Below are 10,591 nucleotides of genomic sequence, written 5' to 3' on the forward strand. Positions count from 1 at the left end.
CCGTTAAAGGGTCGGCCTTGGTGCCGTAAACCCCGCTAATATAGTGAGGATAACTTACCTCGAAACTGCCGACTGAACAGATAACCCGAGTTGCTCCAATCACGGATACGATCTCCACCACTGGCCAACCACCAATGCACTGAACTCAAAACAATAATCAACAATTACCAAAATACCCCTGGAAACCACTGGTCAACCCTTGGTCAAAGACAAGGTCAAAGTCAACCCCTGACTGACCCTACTCGTTGAGTCAACCCGATGACTTGCCGAGTTCCCATACTCAGAACTTCACTCAATCCGCGACCTAACTCGCCGAGTCACCCCGAGACTCGCCGAGTCCCACAACTTTTGAGTCCTCTCGCATATAACTCACCGAGTCATCCCTTGACTCACCGATTATCGACTCAACCAGAGAACATCAGAACTCTTCGACAAGACTCGCCGAGTCCAAAAACAGACTCGCCGAGTCTATGGCTATCTTCAACCTACTCGCCGAGTTGTTCATACAACTCACCGAGTTCCAGGCCATCTTCATCCAACTCGCCGAGTTGTTCTTCCAACTCGCCGAGTCCCAACTCGTCTTTAAGCAACTCGTCGAGTACACCCATTTGACTCGCCGAGTACCATCGGTTTGAATCTATACAGAAGCACTCCAGGCCATGCAATTACTCCAAAACATAGATCTAGCCTCCTACAACTCATCCATCACGTAAAGTGGCAAACTTTACGTGAATCCAAAGAGATATAGGCCATTTGCACATTGGGCTAGGGTTTGGGACATGAAAGCTTCACTAAACACTCCAACATAGGGACTTTCATGCTCTCTGATTCCTCTCTACTCCAAATCTGAGGTAGCAACCTCAGATCTAACCTCTAGACTTCCAATTACATTCATAGGCAAGATCCCACAACCCCAAAATGAAGAAACAACATAACAATAGCCCAAGAACGAGATATTACCTCCAATGGACGCCCCAACTGCAATGTAACTCGAATCCAAGCAAAGCCACTTGCTCCAAGCCTTCAATCCCTCAAGATTCCTTCAACAATTACTTCTCCAAGCTCCAATCAACTCAACAATGGTGCTTCTCTGCGATTTAGGGTTTTCTGGGGCTCTAGGGGTGATAAGGAGGCTGGGAGGAAAACATAATGTTCTTTATATAGGGCCCAACCCCGAGAATTAGGGTTTTCACCACTCAGCGCCTACTCGCCGAGTCCTCCTTACCGACTCACCGAGTCGGCTACTTAACACGCGTCCCAGCCGCGATTCTACTCGCCGAGTCCATCCATGGACTCGCCGAGTCACTCTTCCACAACTTACTCTTTTAGCCCTTCAACTCTACTCTTGATATTTCGGGATGTTACAGATTCTATAGCTTGAGAATGTTTGGCTTGGCCATACTTCCCGTTCCTTGTTTGGTTGTGGTCTTAGGGTAGAATCAAATATTTGATTGTCTATAGGATTCGGTGTTATGTTCAATTAGTACGCACCAACGGATACATGGTTTGTGGAGGTTTCATGAGTGAGTATATGGGTGTCACAGGGCAGTTGAGGAAGGATTAACTACTCTTGAGAGAGTGAACATAGGATGTATTCATATCCCAATTATGGGTTTTATTTTGGGTTGTTTATGATGATCCTTGGAGACAAATACAGGTAGGTGTGGAAGGTAATATGGTCTCGTATGTACACCCCCAAACCGAGATGGCAGAAACATCCGGGTGTGGAGGACGTCATGTACAGTATCATTACAATGCACAATAGTAAAACAAGCAACAACATCCATTGCATTAATAATATAGTTAATACATGTGTGTTCTTTGTATAGTTGTATGACACCAAAAATGTATATCAAAAATAAAAGACGAGTCTTGAACATGCTTCGTCTTCTCAAAACCTATGCTCGTGTACCTGTCTATTGGTTCCCTGAGAATACAAGTTATGTTGAAAAGAGAGTATCAACATTTAAGTTGGTGAGTTCATAAGTTTTTAGTGCCAAAATGTTTGTATTTGCTTCATGTAAATGTTAGTATACTTCCCATAAAATCCTATATTTTCTTCTTTAAAATAAAAAGTAGTCTTTTACCCGAGATCCAACTGTTTGTATGTTTGTTCTCTTGTAATAGTGTAAAATGTATGTTTGTACTTGAAATAGTATAAAATGTATGTTTTCCATATTTGTAAACTATCTCTACTAGAAAAATAGTATGCATTGCTCAAGTGAGAATATCATTGTATGTATGTAATGGAAAATGAAGATTTACAGTAGTATTGTTTAAAATACACTACTATTGAATTAACTGCCTTGTAACCGAAGTCGTTAATTAAGTTTTAATGTGATTAAGGTTATAACCATACTTGATTGACTAGTATAAAACATGACTTTCTTTAGGAGTCAAAAATGATATGTCATCTGTCACCCGTAGACCTGCAGGTCCCACTGTAGGTAGCAGCAAGGTGTGGGATGGTCAGTCTCGTATAGATCTATACACAAACTCACGTTGTCCCTCTAGGAGACTCTTGTTACAAAGCATGACTTAGCAAGAATATTGCTATGTGCCATGAAATGGAATTTCACATTCTAGTTAACTTGTTCTTGTATAGTATGTAAGTTCCTTCTTGTTCTTGTAAATGAATAGTATACTTTGTAATGAAATGTAGTAGTATGTATGTATTGATTCATGTATTGTTTCTCTGGTCTAGAAAATAGTATGAATTGATTCTCTAAACTATACCTGTTATAGTTTACTACTACATTTTGTTTGAACTGTCATTGGAGAAAAGACTCAATTGCCCAACATATGCAACTGAGTTATGTATGTCCTTGAAAATGAGATTTAATATTCATGTGTATATTTAGCATGTATAATTATGATTTAGCCGACCGTCGGACTAGTGATCCTACCCTAAGCCCACAACCAAACAAGGAACAGGAGTTACGGTATTTAGCAATAGTCCTAAGTCTGTTAAAGCCTGATTATACATAAATATACAAACGAATATGATTTTGAAATAAACAGAAATCTAAAATAGTTTAAAATAGTTTTGAAATGATTTTAACAATATTTATAAGCATAAGAAATCGTTCGTTTGTTTGTTTTCACATGTAAGAGTTAACACAATTAAATTGTGTTCTACTTGTATCCCCCCTCTAAAAACATTGAAAAAGGTAAATTGTAGGGGTATGAACTCACTTTATGTGAGTGATTCGTTTGAAGGTTCGATATAGGATGTTTGTTTCCACAAGTTAGATCTTGAGGCAAAAACAAGTCCTAAATGCATTTCACGTAATATATATGTATACATTTAGTGAATATAATTGCATGTACGTTAAGGAAATAGACTAATATGTAAGTTTCACTTACAAATAAGAGTGTTAGAAGCGATTTCAGAAGGCTGCAATGAGTTTTCGGCCAACCTCTTGGGTTTTCGGCCACTTGAAGATCTTGGTGTTCTTGGTGAAACCAAGGAGATTCAAGGGTTTTTGGTTGAGGATCTTGATGAAATGAAGAACACTTGATGTTCTTGGCAAGATCCTAAGGAGATGCAAAGGATTTTCGATGATATTTGAGAGAGAAAAGGGGTTTTCGGTTGGTGTTCTTGAGATAGAAAAGTGTGTTTTTGGTTAGAAGTGTAGAAGTGAGGATGTGATTTCAGTCCCACCATATGGATAGGGCCGAAATTGATAATAGGACACATACGTTGGTTCTTGCACCAAGAGGATAAGACTGAGACTTGCAGCTGCGAATCAAGGGTTTTTGGATTTGGACGTTTGCGGTTAGAAGTGGGTTCTCGGCTAGAGGCGGTTCGGTTCCGAAGTTCGTTTACATCCTTTGCGAGGGTTCTCGGCTCTTGCGAGACTTCTCGAATTTAAGTACTCCACTTCTAATTTAAGAAACACTTCTAATAAAAGGGTTTTAAACACATATAGGTTATTATTCTAACCTTAATAGGTTAATCAAAACAAAATTTTTGACTTTTATTGGACATGTTTGACTTTAGTTGACCCAATTTTGACTTTTACATGATTGAAATTAACGGGTTGTCACATCGTACCACTGGAAGCACAAGACCCATACGTGTAGAAAGGAAGTCACAAGCATTGAGGTTTTCTTCTCCCTGGGATGGTGGTGATGTTTTAAATTGTAGCATTTATGATATATCATGGTTTTTTTTTTCAGTATGGTATTCACGAGGGGATCGGGTTCTAGATCTGGAGCGAGTAGCTAGGATAGGCCAGGGTTGAGTGATGATCAGATACCAAAGATGATTTTCGTTGAGGTGGCTACTGCTATCCGGGGATCTATTTCGGAGTTGTTTGGGTTTATCAAGACCACCACGATTGAGCTATTTGATGATCTCTATGCTGCACCTTTTGAGGTTGTTGTTGTTGCAGCTACCATGGCTGTTGCTGGCACGGGGGTTCGGGGGGAGAGAGTTTTATAGCATCGAGAGTTTGACAATATGAAGCCCCTGGAGTTTGATGGGGTCAGGAACCCGATTGGGGCAATGAGGTGGCTGTCTGATGTGGATGGTTGTTTCACCTTATGTTCTTGCCTTGCTGACCAAAAGGTCAAGTGCGCTCTTAATCTTCTTCGTTGGGGTGCGAAGGATCAGTGTGAGTTTTTGATGTAGGGCCTTTCGCAGGCTAAGTGAGCCGCAATGACTTCGGATCATATTGACATTATTTTGAATAAATAAGATTCTATTTAGAATGAGTTGTCATATGAAAAGTATGGAAATTTTTCCATATTAGGAGTTGGATATTGAGAGTCTATGTCTAGATTAGAAACTTTTATGCAAGAAGGATGTTCAAAGGAATGTACTTTGAGTGAGATACATCACATCTATAGAATTTTTTTGTAACAATTTCTGATAGAGAACCTTGTATTTTCATTGGCTAAGTCTTGGTGATTTTTGTGCTATGACTTTACGAAAGGATCGTTGCATAAAATGTTGGAATCTAACATATTCTAGGAGTGGTAAGAACCTTGTATTCTTACACTATCGTTGAGGATTAGGAATTGTGAAATGAGCATCATTGGAAAAGTTTGCAATTGATCTATTTCACAAAGAATGGACCATAGGAAACATAGTATGCATGCTCCGAGCATGGGACAGTTATTGTTGTAATTCAAGTAATAAATTGATTTTCTGAAACAATAAACAATGAATGATGAGTAATCAATATGGTGTTTAAATAAAAGTGTTTTGTCTACGCTCAAACGTTTTGGGGACATATAGGATTAAATATTATTATTGCGTTTCACTCTGCATGTTTTGACTTCCAGAATAACTAGGTTATTCAAACATCCATAGTCGGTCATACGTTGGGAGTAGGTATGAAGGAAGAATGTCATGAATCTGTCTGTAGATTGTCTAAAGTGTGTAGACATAGCACAAGTTTGCTGCAGAGTTCATGAGTGCTTTAATAAGATTAGAATATTGGATTAAACTAATGCTCACCTAAATCACTTCATGGAATTTATCACGAGTGATTGTGAGACGATAATATTGTATATTCTTGAAACCGAGACGTTTGAGTTGTTATTTGCTGGTCGGTTACACATTGATGATAAGTAGACGCACTAGTCACTTGGTAGTATAAAATTTATTGTTGTGTGTGATTCGATGAGTGAGTACAAGCGAGCATTTGAGTCGAAGTTTATCCATTCCTTTACCCAAAGTCAGATAAAAGCGATATCTGTGAGCCCCTCGATGATTTAGTGATGACACCCTAAGCGCTTGGCCAAGCCGAGACTAAGTTGATGTGTTCAATTGTAGTCTTTTGTCAGTCGTCATAAATCAGATGTCGGGAAACAATACATAGACAGAGAGGATGATCCATGTCTCGTGTCTATACGATATCTTGTAGAATGAAGGAATATATGATCCCTTATCTAGAAGACACACTATCTGATAAGATCAGAGTTGACAACAGCTTTTGGAAGCTACGATTGCTGATCAGGTTCTGAAGTTATGCAAAATAGTTATTAGACTTATCCAAGTGGGAGACTGTTAGATTAGTGTCTAAGTCTATAACTATTTAGGTATGTACTTGACCCGATTATGAGCATGGTCCTTTTGGGTTGCCTTCACCATATCAACTTGTAGGATGAATTAAGGAGAGAAAGGTTTAATTACGATTTATTAATATATTATAAGAATAATATATTAAAGGAGAAATCATATTGTTTAATTAATATTAGTCAAGAATTAATTTTGTGGCTAAAAGAGATTAATTAAACTTAAGGGGACTGGAATTGTAATTATAAGATAATTGAAATTGGGCTTTGGATTACCTAATAATATAGATTGGACGAATTCTATGGGAAGCCCATAAGGAATTCGTCCAAGGGATATGATAAAAGGAGTCCATGGGCTGCTTAGGGCCTAAGCAGTCAGATTAGGGTTTCCTAAGAGCAAAACCCTAATAGCCTTAGTATATAAAGACCCCTAAGGCCCCAAAAACGTGGCTAACTGATTCCTTGGTTTCTAGACGTTTTTGGGTGCGTCTCCTCTTCTCATCTTCATCCTTTTTGCTCTTGGTGTTTGTGACTCCATTAGAGGTGCAACACTTGAGGCACTAAGTTTTCGGAAGCCAATCAAAGAAAGGAATTGATTTTTATTGCTACATAACAATCAAAGGTATTCTCTAAACCCTAATTTAGATTATAATATGTTAGATCTAGGGTTTATAGCTTTGGATATTCAATTGCATGTTCATTAGACAAAGTAGATCCAAAAGCTATTAGGGTTTGCATGTACACCATAGGAATGATGTAGTGCTTAAAACCCATCAATTGGATGTTTTGGAATGAATTAAAAATGAAATTTTTATCTAAAATTTTGGTACGTTACACTAGTGATCTTGACAACCTACCTTTACCTTCGAAATATTTCAAGCATACCTTAAAATATCAAAATTAATAGTTTCCATTGGTTGTGGTTTGTGCATTGAAGAATCATTTCGAGTCTGAAATCACCAAATGCAACTTTTTGATGTAATTCAATCTTCATAAATCCAAATGCCTAATGGTTTGATTCCTAGCACTAGTGAAGTGTAACATCTATAAATTTTTTATAGTTTTGTGTAATACCCATTTTCGGCTAAACTGCAATATAAAGTTTGTACGCATGTTATATTACTAATTTGATGTCATCTCGGATAACAAGTCTTGTTATTACATAAGAAAAATGAGTAAAAGTCATTGTTGGAAAGTAGGTTGCCATTACTAGCTACTGATGGATGGAGAAGTAACGAAACAACAAAAGGAAAAGTCACGTAGGGGCGTAACATGCCTAATTAACACGCACGACACACTTTCATGCATAGATTTTATAAAAGAACTTGCATGTATTATGTCATTGTCTGATTTCTCTCTAAAAACATACATATTGGTGTGACATTACACTTACTAACACATGAGGAGAGCTTGGAGCTAGAATATTTCAAGTTTATGTGCTTTATTCCTTTGAATCAAGGTATGAAATCGTGTCCTAGTCTCTAGTTCTTGGTTTTAGTGCTGGAATATTAAGGGTTTGATGGAATCTTAAGGTGGAATCCAAAAATGCTCGGTAGAAACGGAAATCATATGTACTGTAAAGACTTCTATATCTCTATTAACTTACATGCATATGATTTTTATGATAAATCAAAGGGAAATTATGAACTCAAACTTAGTAACTCTTGCATGTTTAGATTTAGACCATAGATTAGTGAAACAAGTATTTTTAAGCTATTATAAGTTGTTAGATTAGCTAAATGACTGAGTATGTTGAGGAATTATGGGTTGAAAGGAATCAAAACGGAACTCGATACAAGTAGTGTTCATTAGGAACAACACACATATTTAAAGCTTGAGACATGTTTATCCATGTGAGAAACATTTTAGCCTTTCTTGAGAAAATTTTCATACGAAATGCATGGTCAGTAGAGTGGTGAGGATTCTAATATATTCAATTTATGTTTACTATAGAGGGTGAAGTAAAGGAGTTAAGAGCTTGAAACATCACCCTCATAAGCCCTAGCAAGGTGAGTAGACATTCATACATGTTATTAAGAATATGGTAAAATATTTATTGGTGCATGTATCTAATTGTAAATGATTCATGGTGATTATTAAAAGGATGACGAAGATCCTTAGTGTGATTAAATGATACGACATGTTGAGTATCTAGTTGATAGTTAACAATACGACTTGTTGATTTTCTAATCGATGTCTAATTATGCGACTTGTTGAGTGTGTAGTTGATATTTAATGCTATTACATCCCGATTTTATAGTAATATTTAATAATGTGACTTGTTGAGTGTCTAGTCGACATTATTGGTACGACTTGCTATGTGTTAATTTGAAAATTATTAGTAGGACTTGTTGTATGTCAAGTCGGCATATATATATTGGTGTAAATACTTGTAAGAATGTGAAATTATCTCCGATGTAGTTAAACTACATAACGAATATTGAAATTACAAGATTGTAGGAGTTATTACCCACTAAGCTTTTTAGCTTACACGTGACTATTGTTGGTGGTTGCATAACCTAGTAATCTGGATAAAGGGAAAGTCTCCTTTGAGTGATCATGATAAGCACTTGTTATGATTTTGGTAGTAAAACATTCTAAACCCGGATTTGATTCTTGAGCGTATTTTTTATGTATTAGATCTATGATAACTACTTCACTTCTGGTTTAATGTAAACATATACCATATTATGTTTGGATTAGTGAATATTTTTAGTGTACTTTATATTGAATTGTTGGTGTTACATTTTGTTAGACCATAAATGCACCATGCTCATAAAAGTAAAATAAGTCAAATTGCCGAAAATTTCAGTACTAATTTCCAACTATATTTGGTGGAAGGTTGAATGGATGAACTTGAATTTTAATACTATTACTGGTCTAATATCAAATATGATCCAATGACCTTTACATAAGATATGTAGTTTAAAAAAGAGTTGTACAATCTAAAAATGGTTAGCGATGCAACATGTTGTCCACTTTCCTTCCATCCTAGTGTAATAAAACTTATACTAAAATGAAATATATTTTTATTAATGATCAAATGAAATTATTTCTTAAGAGTGAAACAACATGTTATTAGATTTTCCTCTATGTTATGAGGAACTTGACTCCTAATGAATTTTCAAAAAGAAGATGAAAGTTGATGCAACAATTTATAAATTCAAGGTCTAGTGAATCATTGAAAGGTTTAGGCAAACCGTGGAAATGACTCTTTTAATATGTATGTTATGATAGTATGGATTGACACTATTAGATTGTGATTGTCTTCGTAGCTATACAAAATCCATTTATTCTTCAGATGGATGTCAAAACATCATTTTTAAATGGTGATCTTGATGATGAAGCTTTAATTAAATAGTCAGGAGGTTTTATTATGTTTGAATACAAGTATAAGGTCAGTACCCTTCAACTATTAGATTGTTCATTATATGGGCTAAAACAAGCTCCCAACAATAAGTTTAAACAAGATGATGTTATTTTCTTAAGTGGATTTGCTTTAAACCACTGTGATAAATGTATTTAAAGAAGATGTGATGCTATGGGTGCATGTGTGGTCATTTTCTAGAATGTTAATGACATACTAATTTTTGGTATTGACCAAAAGCATGAAAATGAAACTATGAGGTTGTTATGATCAAAACTTTGCATTAATGACATGGGCAAGGCCAATGTAATCCTTGGGATAAGGATTAAACAGGTCAACAAATAGACTATTATTACACAGTCATATTATATTGAGATAATTCTTAATAAGTTCAGTTATGGTGATTGTTCTCCCATGAGAACTCCTACGAATCCTAGTGTGAAACTAATGTCAAATATGGGTTATGTATCATAATTAAAATGTTTTACAGCAAAATTGCATGTCAAACCAAGTTGCCTAACATCCGAACCTGGCTAACAAAACCACACTGAATGAACTATTTAAATATGAGTAGAGGACCATTTTACCCTTCTCTTTAAAAGAGACGATGAATAACAAATCACCATTACACCTCATAATCAACTATATTGAATGTACTAATGATACTTTTTATTAATTTTTATGTGGATCTTAAGTTGAAGATCATCAAATGCATTTCCATTTAAAACCTTTTCTATGTGAGTCTTTGATTTCTCGGTTGTTGCTAACTATAGTTCATGTGATTTTTGAGAATTGTACTTTTATAGTCAACCAATTATAGCATCCTACTTCCGTGACCCACTAAACATCCACAAAAAATCGACCCACTAAACGTACGGACCTCAACACTAGTTTGCATTTAATTGCATATACATTACACGACAACATAATTATACCTCAATTTTTGTTTTTCAAAATATGGTAAGAATTATTAACAATTTAACAAATGTGGGATAATAAAGGGTTACTCGCATAAAATCACCAACATGTATTCAACTCCACATCCTTTGTCCGATAGCCTTGCTGGCCATTCCCTTTTGTCTTAATAGGTATGCTTGAAATGTAAAGAATTATATAAATATATAGAATTCTTATTCATGGCTCCAAAGTAATTTGATAAGCCAAAGATTTTTTTTTTCTGCGTTTTAGAAAACGGTT

This window comes from Lactuca serriola, chromosome 4 (genome assembly GCF_051521515.1).
Source record: "Lactuca serriola cultivar US96UC23 chromosome 4, Lser_US96UC23_V15, whole genome shotgun sequence".
NCBI lineage: Eukaryota > Viridiplantae > Streptophyta > Magnoliopsida > Asterales > Asteraceae > Lactuca > Lactuca serriola.